The 21,762-nt window shown below is 35.4% G+C and overlaps 1 protein-coding gene and 1 long non-coding RNA gene across 2 annotated transcripts in view; both read left to right on the top strand.

Moving 5' to 3' along the window:
• LOC132755362 (gem-associated protein 5-like) overlaps positions 1-21,762 on the top strand; it is a 101,000-nt gene that overhangs the window by 35,290 nt on the left and 43,948 nt on the right. The window lies entirely within an intron of this gene.
• On the top strand, positions 6,310-10,328 carry LOC132755365 (uncharacterized). The gene is made up of 2 exons (XR_009629192.1): positions 6,310-6,690; positions 9,860-10,328. It is a non-coding gene; the product is annotated as an uncharacterized LOC132755365 (long non-coding RNA).

Below are 21,762 nucleotides of genomic sequence, written 5' to 3'. Positions count from 1 at the left end.
TGTAATTAAAAAGTAAACAAATTTTTAACAGACCTAGAGTCATAAATAGGTCTGACAGATCATTAAAAAATTGGGCGACTTCAAAATCGCTTTGAAGTTTGTTTTAGGCCATGTCAATCATCTGAAGGCGACTTCTTCGCCAAGTCGCCCCCTAGCTCAAGCCCTGCTTTTTGTATGTTCTGATCGCAGGTCAGTAAATACAATGCTGACATTCAATCTCTGGCACAGAGATTTCACGACAAACCTAACAACAAGTAGTTCTTAAAACAGCTTAAAACTAGCGATGTAAAAGAAAGAAATATTTTTATTTTGTTACAAGTATCCAACAAATTACAAGGCATTCAAAGTTTAAAAGTAGCGTTGGCTGTTAGAATTGTCGATAAATGCACCATCACAAATTACGCGAATGAATATCATTTTAATTAATGAAAATGCTATTTTTAGCGATGTCAATTACCGAATACTACAGAGCGTAGTACACAAATAAATCTGACTGTCAAGTTGTGGAATATATACATGTCGGACTGTTTTGGCGAGAAGATTTTCGCTAAATCATTTACATCAGTGTTAAACAGGGCTGCCGATTTTCCGCGGATTCGCGGAAATCTGCGGATTTCGTGAGCTCATTGGTCATTTTTGAGATCGATGTAAATTCGACAAAGACAATAAATTCATTCGTCATATTTTATACAGTACCCAAAAACCGGCATGCTTCGGCTTTTATCGTTACACTAGCCGCCTATGGTACGTCTGTAAGCCAGGGTTCTCACTAGGACTTTAAAACATGGAGTCCATGGACTCCCAACCCTGAAAAAGTTGGAGTCCAAAAGCGCATCGCAATTAATATGTTTACAGATTAGTCATTCAATGCTCACAATAGCATTGCTGATATTTTGAATCTTCAAGAGACTTCCAAAGTTTATAGTTATTCAAAAGAAACTCTGAACTACATAGTATATAATTATTGTTTTGTTGTTAATATTTATTATGAAATTATTTCATTATAATGCATCAACACATGGAAATCGTCTTTTTTTTCACTTTTATACCAAATCAAATTTTATTCTGGTTAAATAAGTCCACTCTAAAGACAAAAAGTTTGTAATTGTAAAAGAAAAACGTAAATGTATATAGGCAGCGTTTAGCGGAATGAATAGGAAAATCGTGTACAGCTTCACACAGTGTGTAAGAGATTCATCCGATCGATCGACAATTATTGTAGCAAATATCTTCAAAAGGGGGCAAATTGAAGATTGATTTTTAAAGATTAAATGTTTATTAAATAATAAAGGAACAATTCATTCGCATGTTTGGCGTGGAACCGAGAATTTTTGCGAAATTTTAGGGTTTCTGGCGAACGTGAAATCGCCGATGTTTGGATCAATTTTCGGATAGAATCTAAATATCAAAGAAAAGCGTATGTGAACCTGGCATTACGGCACAATATCTTAAATTCTTAATACCCTTATAGAACGATTTTGCAAGAATGAAACTAAAGCAAAATTGTGCCTAGAAAATGCCGAAAATAATCAACAATCATTATTATGCGAACATATTCGACAATCATTCAAATTACACTCATTTGTAATTGAGAAAACAGTCTTTAAACTTGCGGCGTAAGTAGTCGATAATTTTATCCTTTTGTCGGTAAAATTTGCTAATTTCCAATCAACTGTTGATCTATCACCTTGTGTTATATCTGAATTACATGAACTGTACAGCGCGTGTATACATTTAATTAGTCTGATCACTATAGCGTGATAATGATCAGAAGCGTTATCGCTGATTGGCTAATTGCTTCATGGGTCGATGTGCATAGGACCGCCTACCTATAGACTGACACGCGCTAACGCATTTGTGTATTTCTGGTTGTAAACAATCGGTAATGTTTATGCGTCCCCAGGCAAAATTAAGCGTACGTGGAATCCTTGCTCTGAAATATTTGCGTCCAGCTGTAATAAACATGCGTACCGGGACGCCGAAATAAGCGTCCCCGAGAACCCTGCTGTAAGCGCTTTTCTCATTGGTCAAATCGAGTCTTTTCCGGCATTCTATTTTAGAATAACCAATCAAATTACAGTTTACATTGTCGCTCTTGTCTGTTGTCAAAATGCGTCAAAATGTCGGATATTTGTTTTGAGGGCTGATGAAAACCTGAAGTCCAACTAAAGTGTCTCTGAATGTTTAAAGGCAACCAAGGAAGTCAAATTTAAAGTCCAGGAAATTGATTTTAGGGCATGCCAAATCATCAGAATCCAGGAGCTTCCGGGGGCTTCGCCCCCTGGGCCCCCACGAGGGTTCTGCCATTGACCCGCAAAGGGGGCTTGCGCAGCCCCCTTGACCCCCGGCGTATTTTCCTCTGATTTTGCAATTTGCTGTTGGCAGCCCTGGTTAAACAACAGGTTTATCGTGAACAAAATACCTTGAAATTAATAAGGATTACAAACCTGAAATGGATATTCTAAATTTAGAATTATCTGATTCAACTTGATTTAACTTCCCGTGGTGCAGGGGTAACGCGCTCATTTAGGGTGTGAGAGGTCTGGAGTTCAAATCCCAGTTGAGGCAACTATTTTTTTTAAGTGTCTTTTTAAGGAAGTAGCCACGTTATAAAGTGTGGCTGTCATAAAAAATGAACATAAATGATTTTTTGATGCAACTCTAGTCATGCAAAATTCAGTATGTATCAAACTCAAACTGTTATAGTAAAAAATCTAAATGCAGTCGCTGCATCTCGGTGCCCTGTAAGATCAATTATAGTATATAAAAATAAACTTGTACAGGAAACAGTACGATTTAGATTGCAAAGGTCAGAAAATACCACAGAGCTTGCAGCCTTTTGATTAACACTAGTGGCTTCTGTTTGTTGGGCTACTTTTCTTATCTAAATATCCTGGAAATTGGTCTGCAAGTTTTTTTTTGATGATTTGTAGGTCAAGTTCGAATATGGGTCACCTGGGGTCAAAAACTAGGTCACACTGGCCAAATATGGAAAAACCTTATTAACACTCTAGAGGTCACATTTTTGACTCATTTGTCATCAAACTTGGTCAGTATGCTTGTCTAAGAAATTGCTCAGATGAGTTTGATTGGTCAGGTGAGCGATCTAGGACCATCTTGGCCCTTTTGTTTCATTAACACATTTGGTTCATACTTGGACAAAAGAACAAATGACAAATCTGACTTGTTGAATTATTCTAATATGGCCGTGAACTTCTGAATGTTCCATAAGCTAGCTGGATAGCTTCCTCACATGAAAGAATCCATAGTCACACCGGGATTCAAAATTACAGCAGTGAGGGGCAAGTGGATTGTGTTGAACGATCTAATAATCACTCCGCCACGGACGCCCCACATTAATTCATTATGCCCCTACAAACTTAGTTTAGGGGGGTTTATGTAAATTAGTTTAGGGGGGTTTATGTAAAAGTCAGTTTGTTGGTCAGTCGTCCGTCTGTCGGTCCGCATCATGGTTTCCGGACAATAAGTAGAGTTTGGAATGAGTAATTGTAATCAAACTTGGTATAAAGCAACCTTATGTGGAAACCCTGGTTGGTATTGCATTTGGAACCCCCTGGGGTCAAGGTCAAGTTCACCGGTACTTAAAATAGAAAAATGGTTTTCAGACAATAACTAGGGTTAGAAATGAGATATTTTAATCAAACTTAGTTTTTAGCTAGATTTTATGAAGACCCCATTTGGTAATGCATTTAGACTGCCTGTGGTCAAGGTAACTGTTACTTAAAATAGAAAAATGGTTTCCAGACAATAACTAGAGTAAGGAATGAGATATTATAATCAAAGTTGGTACAGTAAAAACTCTGAAAACCGCACCCTCTGAATACCGGAATCCTCTGAAAACCGGACAATTTCAAAAGTCCCATATTTTATCCTGATAAGTTCATTGAAAAAAAATCCTCTGAATACCGGAACCTCTGAATTCCGAAAACCGGACGATTTTCTATGGCTACTAATGATAATCATGCTTAAAAAATCCTCTGAAAACCGGACAGCAATTTCAAGTGTCAACCTTCTGTGTATTTTAATGTAGATTAATACATAATCTCAACAGGTGACATGTTCAATTATCACCTCTCGTTACCCATGAAGGTGTGAAAACACTTCTCAGTGTATGTTAATTTCTTATTGGCAATTAAATTATAGCTCTTTCATCATAAGTCTTTCCCTGTATAGGTATGATTTTTGAAAATGTTTTTAATTTTTTTTTTAATATTAAATGTCTAAAAGAATTAGGAAACTATTGTTAAATGATTCCAGTTTGGCTTAAAATTTGATATTGAATTTATCTTTGTTTGGAAATTAATCATATGCAAAAATAGTAATACTAAATTCTATTAATTACATATTCCAAAGCCAATGAAAAAGATATGATATATTTTAGACAATATGTTGTTTTAATATCTGATTTTCTGAATTATATTATTGGATTTGCATAATTAAATTACTCAAGATATTTCTTGCAAAAAGAAATTAAAGTCTGACTGAGACAAAAGGTTTGAAAAGTAAATACAAAATGATTGAACAAAGTCATTGTTCAAACACATCATAATTATCAATAAATGTATAAACCTCTGAAAACCGGAATCCTCTGAAAACCGGACTTTTGGTCAATTCCGGACAGGGTCCGGTTTTCAGAGTTTTTACTGTACATAGCAAGCTTATATAAAGACCTGATTGATACTGCATTTGGACCTCCTGGGGTCAATGTCACTGTTACTAAAAAATGGACAAAATGGTTTCTGGACAATTACTAGGGTACAGAATAAGATAATGTAATCAAACTTGGTTTATAGCAAGCTTATACGAAGAACCTATTTGGTAAAGCATTTGGACCTATTGGGGGTCAAGGTCAAGGTTACTATTACTAAAAATAGAAAAATGGTTTCTGGACAATAACTAGAGTTAGGAAAGAGATAATGTAGTCAAACTTGGTAAAGTGCAAGCTTATGTGGAAAGCCTGGTTGGCATTGCACTTGGATCAAAGTCAAGGTCAACATTACGAATAATAGAAAAATGGTCCTGGGACTAGAGTTAGGAATGAGATATTGTAATCAGACTTGGTTTATAGCAAGCTTATATGAAGACCCAAGTTGGAAATTGCTTTTGGACCCACTGGGGTCAAGGTCAGCTTTACTAAAAATAGAAAAATGGTTACTTGTTTTGTTACAACCTTTTGTTTGCTTTTAGAAAAAGTAAAAAAGTCAATAGTTGCCCCTGCTCAGCGTTGGCTCTTTTGAAATGAGAATATATAAATAACTTATGGGTTTGTGGGTAACAGTAAAAATATCATCCAGAGGAAAATACTGTTATAAGTCGAACACGATAACGTTTACATTAATCGGTCAAACCATTATGACATAATGGGTTGTGCAAGTTATTCAGTTATTACAATTTGCACTTTTACTGCAATAAAGGAGAGTTAAATTGGATATAGACACGTAAATCTTAGTAGCTTAGTGGTTGGAGTGTTCAGATTATGAAGAGTTCATGTTTAGAAAATGTTGTTTTTTTTTTTTGAGGCCCCAACTAGGTAACCCCATTTATTCACCCGTAAAAGGTATGAGAGGGTTGGGGTCATCACCTCATACCTTACATTATTTATACATGTATATCACATTGTAATATTTACGAATTAAATATCATAATATACCTTAAATTTTATCATATTACATTAAAATTAAAGAATACAAATAGTCTATTTTACACATGTACGTAAGTTATTTAAAAAACAAAATCAAAAGAGAACCTAACATAAATATAGAAAGTCAGTGTAATTTATTCGATTAACAATCTTACAATTTGCCATCTTTTAATTTCAGTGTCAGTCAAATTGGTATTTTTGTAAATAGTCCAGGCTAATTTTAGGCTATTTTTAAAGCCATTACATGTGGGTAACAATTTTTTTCTCTTAGACAAATATATGTATTTTTTCAATTCTAAAAACAATATATCATATTCGAAATCCTTATCTTCAGAACCTAAAATAAAAGATTTACAGTTGAAAATATTGTCAAAATTATGTATGTTACTTTGCAAATATTGAAATAGAGACTGAATTTTTTGACATTCCCAAAATAAATGTATAAGTGTTTCTACTTGACAGTTACAGAAAGTACACATTTTATTATCCACAATTTTCAATTTAAACAGCTGTGCATTTGTTGCTAAAGTTCTGTGAATTATTCTAGTCTGAATCCACTGAATGTATGAATCTTTGGTACATTTAAATACATAACTATATATCAATGACCAGCTTATATTATTATCTATGAAGTATGTGTTCCATTTTTATATGCCCGAAAGAATTTCGGACATATTATGTTATACCCCCTGGCGTCCGTCCGTCTGTCTGTCTGTCCATCCGTCCGTCTGTCCGTCCGTCCGTTAGCAATTTGGTTTCCGGAGCATAACTTAAGTTCCATTTGGCCCACAATATTCAAACTTCATAGGATGATTGTCCATATTGAGTAGAAGACCTCTATTGATTTTGGGGTCATAAGGTCAAAGGTCAAGGTCACTATGACCTTAAAACTGAAAACGTTAGCAATTTGGTTTCCGGAGCATAACTTAAGTTCCATTTGGCCCACAATATTCAAACTTCATAGGATGATTGTCCATATTGGGTAGAAGACCCCTATTGATTTTGGGGTCATAAGGTCAAAGGTCAAGGTCACTATTACCTTAAAACTGAAAACAGTTTCCGGAGCATAACTTAACCCATTGCTTCATGAGCATTTTGTGAAAAATGGCTGTTTTCATTGAAAAGTCTCCCGTTACAAGTTCAAATTGCTATAATACTATAAAAACTGCTTCAACACTAATCAAACTTGGCACAATTGTTGACTGGACCATTGTCCTTGCAACAACATGCTCAGGCTTAAATTTTCTGTTACCATGGCAACGAGGGGACATCTCAAAATTGCCAAAAATCACTATTTTGCGTTGATTTTTTCCATCAAAATTGATTTCAAAGTGCTGCAACTTCTCAATGGATTGAGATAGAGTCAAATGCTTTTCAGCGTTGGTTACACGTTACCTTATGATCAATCTGGGGTCATTTACAGCCTCTCACAAGTCCAAAATTTTCTTGGCGATGAGGGGGACTCCGCCCCCCTTCAAACCCCCCCAAACAGAAGGGGGCACATCCCCCTTCTGGCAACCCCCTGATGTATCTTTTGGTTGGGGGGCCGCGCCGAAAAAAGGGTCACTTTTTTTAACAACATTTCTCAAACAAAAACAAGTGTTTGGGGCCTAAATAAGGCATTTTTTCATCATTTGAGACAACAAAAAGGGGGGGGGGGGGGGAAAAAGGCGTTAAAAGGCGTGTATATGAAGTAATGGGTTAACAGAAAATGATGAAAATACTTGAAATTACCCTAAATCCCGTTTTTTCATGTTTAAACATGGCCTGTCATATAAATTTGAAGATAAATTGTTGTTTTGTAGATTTTTTTATTTTTTTCATTAACCCATTGCTTCATGAGCATTTTGTGAAAAATGGCTGTTTTCATTGAAAAGTCTCCCGTTACAAGTTCAAATTGCTATAATACTATAAAAACTGCTTCAACACTAATCAAACTTGGCACAAATGTTGACTGGACCATTGTCCTTGCAACAACATGCTCAGGCTTAAATTTTCTGTTACCATGGCAACGAGGGGACATCTCAAAATTGCCAAAAATCACTATTTTGCGTTGATTTTTTCCATCAAAATTGATTTCAAAGTGCTGCAACTTCTCAATGGATTGAGATAGAGTCAAATGCTTTTCAGCGTTGGTTACACGTTACCTTATGGTCAATCTGGGGTCATTTACAGCCTCTCACAAGTCCAAAATTTTCTTGGCGATGAGGGGGACTCCGCCCCCCTTCAAACCCCCCCAAACAGAAGGGGGCACATCCCCCTTCTGGCAACCCCCTGATGTATCTTTTGGTTGGGGGGCCGCGCCGAAAAAAGGGTCACTTTTTTTTACAACATTTCTCAAACAAAAACAAGTGTTTGGGGCCTAAATAAGGCATTTTTTCATCATTTGAGACAACAAAAAGGGGGGGGGGGTGAAAAAGGCGTTAAAAGGCGTGTATATGAAGTAATGGGTTAACAGAAAATGATGAAAATACTTGAAATTACCCTAAATCCCGTTTTTTCATGTTTAAACATGGCCTGTCATATAAATTTGAAGAAAAATTGTTGTTTTGTAGATTTTTTTATTTTTTTCATTAACCCATTGCTTCATGAGCATTTTGTGAAAAATGGCTGTTTTCATTGAAAAGTCTCCCGTTACAAGTTCAAATTGCTATAATACTATAAAAACTGCTTCAACACTAATCAAACTTGGCACAAATGTTGACTGGACCATTGTCCTTGCAACAACATGCTCAGGCTTAAATTTTCTGTTACCATGGCAACGAGGGGACATCTCAAAATTGCCAAAAATCACTATTTTGCGTTGATTTTTTCCATCAAAATTGATTTCAAAGTGCTGCAACTTCTCAATGGATTGAGATAGAGTCAAATGCTTTTCAGCGTTGGTTACACGTTACCTTATGGTCAATCTGGGTCATTTACAGCCTCTCACAAGTCCAAAATTTTCTTGGCGATGAGGGGGACTCCGCCCCCCTTCAAACCCCCCCAAACAGAAGGGGGCACATCCCCCTTCTGGCAACCCCCTGATGTATCTTTTGGTTGGGGGGCCGCGCCGAAAAAGGGGTCACTTTTTTTAACAACATTTCTCAAACAAAAACAAGTGTTTGGGGCCTAAATAAGGCATTTTTTCATCATTTGAGACAACAAAAAGGGGGGGGGGGTGAAAAAGGCGTTAAAAGGCGTGTATATGAAGTAATGGGTTAACAGAAAATGATGAAAATACTTGAAATTACCCTAAATCGCGTTTTTTCATGTTTAAACATGGCCTGTCATATAAATTTGATGAAAAATTGTTGTTTTGTAGATTTTTTTATTTTTTTTCATTAACCCATTGCTTCATGAGCATTTTGTGAAAAATGGCTGTTTTCATTGAAAAGTCTCCCGTTACAAGTTCAAATTGCTATAATACTATAAAAACTGCTTCAACACTAATCAAACTTGGCACAAATGTTGACTGGACCATTGTCCTTGCAACAACATGCTCAGGCTTAAATTTTCTGTTACCATGGCAACGAGGGGACATCTCAAAATTGCCAAAAATCACTATTTTGCGTTGATTTTTTCCATCAAAATTGATTTCAAAGTGCTGCAACTTCTCAATGGATTGAGATAGAGTCAAATGCTTTTCAGCGTTGGTTACACGTTACCTTATGATCAATCTGGGGTCATTTACAGCCTCTCACAAGTCCAAAATTTTCTTGGCGATGAGGGGGACTCCGCCCCCCTTCAAACCCCCCCAAACAGAAGGGGGCACATCCCCCTTCTGGCAACCCCCTGATGTATCTTTTGGTTGGGGGGCCGCGCCGAAAAAAGGGTCACTTTTTTTAACAACATTTCTCAAACAAAAACAAGTGTTTGGGGCCTAAATAAGGCATTTTTTCATCATTTGAGACAACAAAAAGGGGGGGGGGGTGAAAAAGGCGTTAAAAGGCGTGTATATGAAGTAATGGGTTAAGTTCCATTTGGCCCACAGTGTTCAAACATCATAGGATGATTGTCCATACTTGGTAGAAGACCCCTATTGATTTTGGGGTCACAAGGTCAAAGGTCAAGGTCACTATGACCTTAAAACTGAAAACAGTTTCCGGAGCATAACTTAAGTTCCATTTGTCCTACAGTGTTCAAACTTCATAGGATGATTGTCCATATTTGATAGAAGACCCCTTTAGATTTTAGTGTCACAGGTCAAAGGTCAAGGTCACTATGACCTTAAAACTGAAAACAGTTTCCGGAGCATAACTTAAGTTCCATTTGGCACACAGTGTTCAAACTTCATAGGATGATTGACAATATTGGGTAGAAGACCCCTATTGATTTTGGGTTCACAAGGTCAAAGGTCAAGGTCACTATTACCTTAGAACTGAAAACAGTTTCCGGAGCATAACTTAAGTTCTATTTGGCCCACAGTGTTCAAACTTCATAGGATTATTGTCCATATTGGGTAGAAGACCCCTATTGATTTTGGGGTCACAAGGTCAAAGGTCAAGGTCACTATTACTTAGAAATTGAAAACAGTTTCTTGAGCATAACTTTAGTTCCATTTAGCCCACAATATTCAAACTTCATAGGATGATTGTCCATATTGGGTAGAAGACCCCTATTGATTTTGGGGTCACAAGGTCAAGGCCACTATTACCTTAAAACTGAAAACAGTTTTCGGAATATAACTTAAGTATCATTTGGCCTACTGTGTTTAAACTTCATAGTATGATTGTCCATATTGGGTTAAAGACCCCTCATGATTTTGGGGTCACAAGGTCAAAGGTCAAGGTCACTTTTACCTTAGAATTGAAAACAGTTTCTGGGACATAACTTAAAAGTTCCATTTGGACCACAATATTGAAACTGCAAAGGAGGATTGTTATTTGAAGGAGGTAATACTTTATTTTAGTCCCATGTCTTACAAATGCTTCATCTTTACTAAAAAAAAAACCACTTTCGGGCATATAATGCTCCGCCTAGCGGTGCTCTTGTTCCTTACTTGTTGGTATATCTGTATTTCTAACAAAAGTTTCATACATGTATTTGTTATTGCTATTTATAAGAATATGTTTGATAAAACAGCTTAAAATAGGATATTGAACATTCAGCAAATCAGTTTTAATGGTAGTATTTAGCTTTAGCATGTATGATTTTAAAATTTATAGCCTGTTTTAAACCATGATATTCTAAAAAATTAACTTGTTTGCCTATACACTGTTCTAAAAGATTTAACTCAATAAAATCACCTTGTTCATTAAGAATATCTTTCACAAATCTGATTCCTTTGTCATAACAAGCAATTATCTTAGTATTGCAAGCAATCCATAAGTCCCCTACCGGTTCGAACCCCATCAACATTCTGAAGGGCCATTGGCCATTCACTAATGTTTCAATTTTTCTCTATTGGAAAAGTTCTTTAAAAGTGATCACAGGATACAGTTTTTATGAACAGACAGACAGACGGACTGAAAGACACTCTAAAGTTAATATTTGAAACATCCCTGTTACCAAAATATACCATTTTAAAAGCAAAATTCTTAAAGAGGAGATAACTCTTGAATTAAAGATGCAATTTCATAAAAATGTTCAGCTCTTTTTGACTTATCACAAATATTGTTATATTTGCAATGTTTTAAGCCTATTTGTTGCCAAGGCAACTGATATTTTTTCAAAATAGGAAGAACAGATAAGGCATGCATAATCTCAAGACTGCTATCTACCCATATGTCAAGTTTCATAAAAATATTTCCAGTACTTTTTGAGTTATCACTGGATTCAGTTTATGTGTAAAATTTGCCATATTTTCAGTCTATGTGTTGCCATAGCAACCAGAATTTTCAACATAGGAAGAAACGAAAATAACCTGCATAATTTCAAGACTGCCATCTACCCATATGTAAAGTTTCATAAAAATATTTCCAGTACTTTTTGCGTTATCACTGGATCCAGTTTATGTGTAAAATTTGCCATATTTTCAGCCTATTTGTTTCCATAGCAACCAGAATTTTCAACATAGGAAGAAAAGAAAAAGACGTGCATAATCTCCATACTGCCATCTATCCATATACCAAGTTTCATAAAAATATTTTCAGTACTTTTCAAGTTATCGCGGGATCCAGTTTTGCGGACGGACGGACTGACGGACTGACAGACAGACGGACGGACAGACGGACGGAGGGTAAACCTAAAGTCCCCTCCGGTAAACCGGTAGGGGACTAAAAAGATTTAATGTAGATATATCTATGTCCTATTGAAAAGCAATGGTTATAAAACAGTGGCATATGTAATATTTGTTCAAAACTAATGATACAAAGTTTATCAACAAAGGTGCATGTAATTAGTCCCCTACCGGTTAAACCGTCTGTCGGTCCGTCTGTCTGTCCGTCTGTCTGTCAGTCCGTCCTTCCACAAAACTGGATCCCGCGATAACTTGAAAAGTACTGAAAATATTTTTATGAAACTTGATATATGGATAGATGGCAGTATGGAGGTTATGCACGTCTTTTTCTTTTCTTCCTATGTTGAAAATTCTGGTTGCTATGGCAACAAATAGGCTGAAAATGAGGCAAATTTTACACATAAACTGGATCCAGTGATAACTCAAAAAGTACTGGAAATATTTTTATGAAACTTGACATATGGGTAGATGGCAGTCTGGAGATTATGCATGTCTTATTTTCGTTTCTTCCTATTTTGAAAAAATATTGGTTGCCTTGGCAAGAAATAGGCTTAAAACATGGCAAATATAACAATACAGTCGAGACTGTCATATGTGACTTTCCAAGGGATCTTCAGAAAAAGGTCACATATGACAGGGAGTCTCTTAATACAGTCTCAAAGAAAATTAAATTTAAACATCATCTCTCTGTCTATATACCATTGTGACTTAAAGATCCTGTATGTTTTGTGATTGATATTGTTACTGTGTGTATACGAATAATGATGAATGAAGTTAAAGCTTAATGAGGGTCCATTGGCCCTTTCGGGCACAAAATGCAGCTTGCGCTGTCGAGTACGGACCCCCGGACATGTCACCAGTCATATCCTTAAAGAGTTAATTTTGAAGCACAAAGTGGTGATAATATAGCTCCAATTTCCACGGGGTATTAGCCAAAAGATATGAATTTTGTGTGTGTATACGACAATTGCAATAAATATATATATGGATATAATTATGCAAATAAAACAATTTTCCAACATCAAAGAATATGTAAAATGTGTACTGCAAATATTTGTGCACATTATATTTAATCAATAAATTACATGCATTGATTTCTTATTGGAAAATTTGACTTAGAATTTATAGAAAATAAAGTTCTAATTACCTCCCTTTAATGGCCTTTATTTACATGAAATGCTAAATTGGGTGATATCTTAATATATTATGCTTATTTGAACTTACGATATTGACAAATCGTAATTTGAGCATCATATAAAAATTTATGAAATAAAACCATGAAAAAATTGTGTTACATATTATCCATATCCAAAGCTTTTTCTGGTTTGGTATCAATATTTTTTCCGTATTAATTATGCAGCCATAGAAAGGTAAATTTAAAAAATGCTGCCTAAAAAATCTTCCGTGGGCACTCTATAATTAAAAAAAAATCTAACACAAGTCTTAAACCAGTTTATTACGGCCATTATACATTACACACACATCGATTGCATCATGCTTCCCATGAACAGACGCTACGTCACTTGATACCTGCATGTACGTATACTGTGTAATTGAGATAGAGTTGTGTAGACTTTGTTTGCTACTGGATTATAATTGGACTTTTGGCCCTCTGGGTGTTATAATAGGTATTATTTATCTGATTAACGGACAATTAAAAGGTGTGAAAGTCGTTTAAATCAGACCAAACATTGCATTGGGACCAGACAATTAGGGTCGCTTGTCACATATGACAGGGAGTCGTTTAATTCAGACCATTTATATAGGAAAATACGTTGGGAGTACTGAAACAAGGTCGGATAAGACAGGGAGTCGTTTAAACCAGGGGGTCGCTTAGGCAGTCTCGACTGTATTTGTGATTAGTCAAAACGAGCTGAAAATTTTTATGAAATTGCATCTTTAATTCAAGAGTTATCTCCTCTTTAAGAATTTTGCTTTTAAAAATGTTATATTTTGGTAACAGGGATGTTTCAAATATTAATTTTAGAGTGTCCTTCAGTTCGTCTGTCTGTCTGTTCATAAAAACTGTTTCCTGTGATCACTTTTAAAGAACTTTTCCAACAAATTAACTTAAAATAGAGAAAAATTGAAACATTAGTGAATGGCCAATGGCCCTTCAGAATGTTGATTGGGTTCTAACCGGTAGGGGACTTATGGATTGCTTGCAATACCATGATAATTGCTTGTTGTTCCTAATTTTTGATTTCTAGAAAATGAATTAACCTTATATGCATAATTAATAGCTTTCACCACAAAATGTCCAATTCTATTCCAAAAAGTTTTGAACAATTTACTGTAAATCCATCACACCAGGGCTTTTATCATTTTTCATATTTTTTAATGTAAAGGAGACTTCATCATATGAAAGGAGACCTTCAAGATTGAGCGATTCACTATCAGACAACATATTAATATCACAATCTCTCAATTCTCTATCAAATTATTACAATCATTCAAAGTTACATTTCTGTATAATTTTTCATAATAAGCACTAGTTTCTGTAAGTATATCTTTTTGATCATAAATAAAAGTTCCATCATCAAGTTCCAGAAAAGGTATTGTCTTAGCTGAACAATGTGATTTCTCTAAATTTAAAAAGTAATTAGTAGGTTTTTCTCCAGATTCGATTCAGTCCATTGTGACCTTGACCTAATCATAGCACCCTTTATTTTTTGTTTCTTAATTTAGTCAATTCATTTTGTAAATGTAGAAGTTTGTCTTTATAATCATTTGTCAAGTTTTGTTTTAGAAAAATAATTTCTTCAAATAATTTTTTATGCTCCCCGAAAAATTTCGGGGGAGCATATAGTCGCCGCTTTGTCCGTCCGTCTGTCCGGCTTTCCGTCCGTCCGTCCCCTTTTCTTGTCCGGGACATAACTTTGAAACAACAAGAGGTATCAACATGAAACTTTGTAGGTAGATAGATCTCATTGAGTAGGTGTACAGTGCACAAGAACCGTAACTCTGCCTTGTCTAATTTTTGAATTATCCCCCTTTGTTTATTTTACACTTTGAACTTTGTCGGGGACATAACTCTAAAAGTATAAGAGGTATCAACATGAAATTTTGTAGGAAGATAGATCTCATTGAGTAGGTGTACAGTGCACAAGAACCGTAACTCTGCCTTGTCTAATTTTTGAATTATCCCCCTTTGTTTATTTTACACTTTGAACTTTGTCCGGGACATAACTCTAAAAGTATAAGAGGTATCAACATGAAACTTTGTAGGTAGATAGATCTCATTGAGTAGGTGTGCAGTGCACAAGAACCGTAACTCTGCCTTGCCTAATTTTTGAATTATCCCCCCTTTGTTTATTTTACACTTTGAACTTTGTCCGGGACATAACTCTAAAACTATAATAGGTATCAACATGAAACTTTGTAGGTAGAGAGATCTCATTGAGTAGGTGTGCAGTGCACAAGAACCGTAACTCTGCCTTGCCTAATTTTTGAATTATCTCCCTTTGTTTATTTTACACTTTGAACTTTTGTCCAGGACATTACTCTAAAACTATAATAGGTATCAACATGAAACTTTGTAGGTAGATAGATCTCATTGAATAGGTGTGCAGTGAACAAGAACCTTAACTCTGCCTTGCCTAATTTTTGAATTATCCCCCTTTGTTTATTTTACACTTTGAACTTTGTCGGGGACATAACTCTAAATGTATAAGAGATATCAACATGAAACTTTGCAGGTAGAAAGATCTCATTGAGTAAGTTTGCAGTGCACAAGAACTGTAACACCGTCTTGCCTACTTTTGGGGTTATTGCCCTTTGTTCATTTTGACACTTTGAACTTTGTCCGGGACATTACTCTAAAATTATAAGAGATATCAACATGAAACTTCGTAGATAGATAGGTCTCATTGGGTGGAGGTGCAGTGCTTAAGAATCATTACTCTGCCTTGCCTTATTTTGAAGTAATTGCCCTTTGTTTATTTTTACTTTTTGACTTTTGTCCGGGACATAACTTTAAAACTATTAGAGATATCAACATGAGACTTTGTAGGTAACTAGATATAATTGGATAGAACTGCAATGCTTAAAGAACCTAAACAAAGCCTGGTTTAATTTTGGAGTTATTGCCCTTTGTTCATTTTTACACTTTGAATTTTACCCGGGACATAACTCTGATATCATCAGGAAACTTTATAGATAGATAGATCTCATTGAATAGAAGTGCAGTGCAAAAAAACATAACTACGCTTTGCCTAATTTTGGAGTTTTTGCCCTTTGTTCATTTTTTGTATACTTTCCTGTGTGCAGAACCTTCTCGGGGAGCATCACCCGGTTCAACCGGTTCTTGTTTTCATATGTATTTCTTTCTTTAGCCTTAAAAGAGCTATAAGAAATGGATTTCCCCTAATTTCCATTAAAAGTGTCTCTAAAAAAAGTTCATCATTAATAACAAAGTCTATATCTTTATTGTTTATATCCAAAACATAATCTATATTATATACAGGTAAACAATATTGCAATTTTATTTCATCTATTTTTATGCCCCCGCCATGTAATGGCCGGGGCATATAGTGTTACCCTGTTCCGTCATTCCGTCCTTCCGTCCTTCCGTCCTTCCGTCCTTCCATCCTTCCGTCCTTCCGTCCTTCCGTCATTCTGTCATTCCGTCATCATCAGTTTCCGTTCATTATCTTAAGAACGGTTAGACATATTCAACTCAAATTTGACATATGGATATGTCATGACAAAATACAGGTCAAGTTCGAATTTGGTCATGGTTCGATGATTTTTGGCAGAGTTATGCCCCTTTTACTTTGAAAATAATATGAAATTTCAGTTTCCGTTCATTATCTTAAGAACGGTTGGACACATTCAATTCAAACTTGACATATGGATATGTCATGAGAAAATACAGGTCAAGTTCGAATTTGGTCATGGTTCGATGATTTTTGGGAGAGTTATGCCCCTTTTACTTTGAAAATAATATGAAATTTCAGTTTCCGTTCATTATCTTAAGAACGGTTGGACACATTCAATTCAAACTTGACATATGGATATGTCATGAGAAAATACAGGTCAAGTTCGAATTTGGTTATGGTTCGATAATTTTTGGCAGAGTTATGCCCCTTTTACTTTGAAAATAATATGAAATTTTCAGTTTCCGTTCATTATCTTAAGAACGGTTGGACACATTCAATTCAAACTTGACATATGGATATGTCATGAGAAAATACAGGTCAAGTTCGAATTTGGTCATGGTTCGATGATTTTTGGGAGAGTAATGCCCCTTTTACTTTGAAAATAATATGAAATTTTCAGTTTCCGTTCATTCTCTCCCTCAAGGTACAACACATTCAACTCAAACGTGACATATGGATATGTCATGAGAAAATACAGGTCAAGTTCGAATTTGGTCATGGTTCGATGATTTTTGGCAGAGTTATGCCCCTTTTACTTTGAAAATAATATGAAATTTCAGTTTCCGTTCATTATCTTAAGAACGGTTGGACACATTCAATTCAAACTTGACATATGGATATGTCATGAGAAAATACAGGTCAAGTTCGAATTTGGTCATGGTTCGATGATTTTCTGGCAGAGTTATGCCCTTTTACTTTGAAAATAATATGAAATTTTCAGTTTCCGTTCATTATCTCCCCAATGGTACAACACAATCAACTCAAACTTGACATATTGATATGTCATGAAAAAATACAGGTCAAGTTCGAATTTGGTCATGGTTCGATGATTTTTGGGAGAGTTATGCCCCTTTTACTTTGAAAATAATATGAAATTTTCAGTTTCCGTTCATTCTCTCCCTCAAGGTACAACACATTCAACTCAAACGTGACATATGGATGCGTCAAAGGAATGCGCAGGTCAAGTTCAAATTTGGTCATGGTTCAATGATTTTTGGCAGAGTTATGCCCCTTTCACTTTGAAAGTAATATGAAATTTTCAGTTTCTGTTTATTATCTCCCCAATGGTACAACACATTCAACTCAAATTTGACATATGGATATGTTTTTGGAATGCCCAGGTCAAGTTCAAATTTGGTCATGGTTCAATGATTTTTGGTAGAGTATTGCCCCTTTCACTTTGAAAATAATATGAAATTGACAGTTTCTGTTCCTTATCTACCCAACAGTGTCACATATTCAACTTTAATTTGACATATGGATATGTCAAAGGAATGGGCAGGTCAAGTTCGAATTTGGTCATGGTTTGATGATTTTTTGGCAGAGTTATGTCTCTTTCACTTTGAAAATAATATAGATACATCTTAGGAATAAGCAGTTTAAGTTTGAATTTGGTCGTGGTTCAATGATTTTAGACAAACTTATCTTTCCTGAATGTTGGAAAAATTTTGAACTTTCAGTTTCACCACTCATTCTTTTAGCCATTATTTTGGCTACAAATATGCAATATGCTATTTCTAAAAGGTTAAGACTGAATAATTTCAGTGCTTTGAACATTGTATGGAAATAGTTTTTGTTAACATTGAAAAGTTTTAAGGGCTTTGAACTTAAAATGAAAAAAATAATTAAAGCACCATCTGAAATTTTGGCTGCATGCGGGGGCATCCGTGGCATGATGACACATTTCTAGTCTTAATAATTATATCAAGGAATTCAATGTCATGTAAAAGAGCATTATTAAATTTCCATAAACCTTTTCCATGATTAACCGGAACAAAACAAAAATCCAAATATATCATTGAATGATCAGATTTTGAACAAGATTATAATCTCCACAAATTATAAGAGAGTCATTTTCGTCAGAACAATTTAATATATCAAAAATATTTTTAAAGAAACTAGGACTATCTGTATTTGGTACATATATATTAATTAATGTAAATTTTATGGAATCCAATGAAATACCTAACATTATAAAACTTCCAGAGTCATCAGTTTTAACAAAATTTATTTTAAAATCTAAATCTTTTCTACATAAAATGGCCACACCTTTTGCATTAGATTTACATTGACTAAAATAACATAAGCCATTCCATTCAGAATAAATTTTCTTTTCTTTAATAAAATGTGTTTCTTGCAGACAAAGTAAAATATCAGCATATTTTGTATGACATCACGCCTCTTGATGCTGTCCTTTAAACCACGGCAATTGTAAGAGAAAATTTTAAGATTACTCATTGCTAATTTTTACAAAAAAATATTCATCATTATATCTAAAATATACTGAACCAAAAAAGAAACTTTCGCAAAGTATGTGCCAGTTGTTCAAGGGTACCACTTAGATGTACACACTTATATACATGTAGTAGCTTGTAAAACTCGTTTTGTTTGCAAAATCGGTCAGCTAATCCCCGTATAAAAGCCTGATATGTTTATTCAACGTAAAAATTGAGTTTCAAAAGGATTGAAAAACTGTACTAACATATCTAAATTTAAACTTGAAGAAAGTTTCTTTTTATACCCCCGCACAACAAAGTTGTAAGGGGGGTATACTGGAATCAGCTTGTCCGTCCGCCCGTTCCATCCGGCCGTCTGTCCGTCGTTTTTTTCTTTGTCCGCCCAATAACTTAAGATTCCTTTGACCCTTAGTCTTCATATTTGGCATGGAGGTTAGTCATGATTAGTAGATGACCCCTATTGATTTTGAGGTCACTAGGTCAAAGGTCAAGGTCACAGGGGCCTTGACTTCAAAAAGCTTGCCCGCCCAATAACTTAAGATTCCTTTGACCTACAGTCTTCATATTTGGCATGGAGGTAAGTCGTGATTAGTAGATGACCCCTATTGATTTTGAGGTCACCAGGTCAAAGGTCAAGGTCACAGGGGCCTTGACTTCAAAAAGCTTGTCCGCTCTATAACTTAAGATTCCTTTGACCCACAGTCTTCATATTTGGCATGGAGGTAAGTCGTGATTAGTAGATGACCCCTATTGATTTTGAGGTCACCAGGTCAAAGGTCAAGGTCACAGGGGCCTTGACTTCAAAAAGCTTGTCCGCCCAATAACTTAGATTCCTTTGACCCACAGTCTTCATATTTGGCATGGAGGTTAGTCATGATTAGTAGATGACCCCCTATTGACTTTGAGGTCACCAGGTCAAAGGTCAAGGTCACAGGGGCCTTGACTTCGAAAAGCTTGTCCGCCCTATAACTTAAGATTCCTTTGACCCACAGTCTTCATATTTGGCCCCTATTGATTTTGAGGTCACCAGGTCAAAGGTCAAGGTCACAGGGGCCTTGACTTCAAAAAGCTTTTCCGCCCAATAACTTAAGATTCCTATGACCCACAGTCTTCATATTTGGAATGGAGGTTAGTCGTGATTAGTAGATGACCCCTTTTGATTTTGAGGTTACTGGATCAAAGGTCAAGGTCTTAGGGACTTTGACTTCAAAAAGTTTGTCCACCCATTTACTTAAGATTCCTTTGACCCACAGTCTTCATATTTGGCATGGATGTTGATCATGACTATAAGGTTACCCCTATTGATTTTGAGGTCACTGGGTCAAAGGTCAAGGTCACAGGGACCTTGACAAAAAAAGTTTTTCTTCTCAATTGCTAAAGAATGTCCTGTCCGCAATGTATTGATTTTGACATTTTCACATTTGAAGCATGTAGAATACATAACTTAGCAATGCACTGGCTTAGTAACCTCAGATTTGGCAGGGAGGTTGTCCTTGAGCTCTAAATGGCCACTGTTGATTCTGACAAAGTGGTTTGCAGGGGTATTCAAGCCATGATAGTGGCAGTTCTAGTTTGTTTTAGTATACATGTAAAAATTACACTTGACTAAGTTAAATATATATACCCAGTGGGACACTTTAAACAAACATACATACCTCAAAAATATAGTGTAATATGGTGGCATATAAAAAATAAATTACACTTACTGCAAAAAACAAGAAAAAAGAGAGTAAAAGTTGTGTTAAATATAAATGAATGGTGCAAAAATATGTATGGTACAACGGTATAATTATGTATAAAGTAGAATTACAAGTAGAATTACAAGCATATCACTTGCTTTACAAGCCTCGATGACAAGGTGTTAGATTTTCCTTTAGTTTCAAATTGAAGACTGTAGGTTCGATAAAGTGATTTTTTATGTGTTTTTTTATGACATTTTTTGTATTTTGCAAAACTTGACCATTTATCAAAATTATGAAATAAAAGAGTGCTAGAAATGAAATACACGATTTATCAACTTATGTTTCATATAGTTTAAAGATATTATAAAAATCAATTTATGAAAACTACAAACAGGATTTTTCCAAGATTCAAACTTGCCCCTACTAGGTTACAACTTAGTCATACTTTCCACAATGCCATCGAACAGTATTTTTGAGATATATACATGTAATTATACTTACAATAAAATCGTTAACATTAATCATGATAAGTTATGAAAACTAACGAAACACCTCCCGAATATTAATGAGTCTCGGGTAAATATTGCCAAACAATACTTGCTTATTTAATAATGATAACAGTTTCTTGACAAAATTTGCTTCAAATATGATGTTTTATTATAACATAACATAAATTTAATTGCATAAAACTCTTTGAAAAAGTTTATAGCAAGAAAGATATAATTGTGGCAAGTACATGAAAACGTGTTTATGAATAAACATTACTCAACTTATTGTTCCTCTTTTCTATATACTCAAACACCATTAAACTGATATTTTCTTTTATTATGCTCCCCGAAAAATTTCGGGGGAGCATATAGTCGTCGGGTTGTCCGTCCGTACGTACGTCCCGAATTCGTGTCCGGCCCATAACTTTGTTATTTGAAGTCGGATTTTAAAATTATTTCACAGAAATGATCACCATATTGAGACGACGTGTCGCGCGCAACATTTGGGTCGCTACCTTGAAGGTCAAGGTCACAGCATGACCTTGCAGCAAAATCGTGTCCGGTCCATAACTTCATTATTTGAAGTCGGATTTTAAAAATATTTCACAGAAATGATCACCATATTGAGACGACATGTCGCGCGCAACATTTGG

This window comes from Ruditapes philippinarum, unplaced genomic scaffold, assembly GCF_026571515.1.
Source record: "Ruditapes philippinarum isolate M1 unplaced genomic scaffold, ASM2657151v2 ctg183_1_1_1_1, whole genome shotgun sequence".
NCBI lineage: Eukaryota > Metazoa > Mollusca > Bivalvia > Venerida > Veneridae > Ruditapes > Ruditapes philippinarum.
This window is presented reverse-complemented; position numbering and strand designations above follow the sequence as displayed.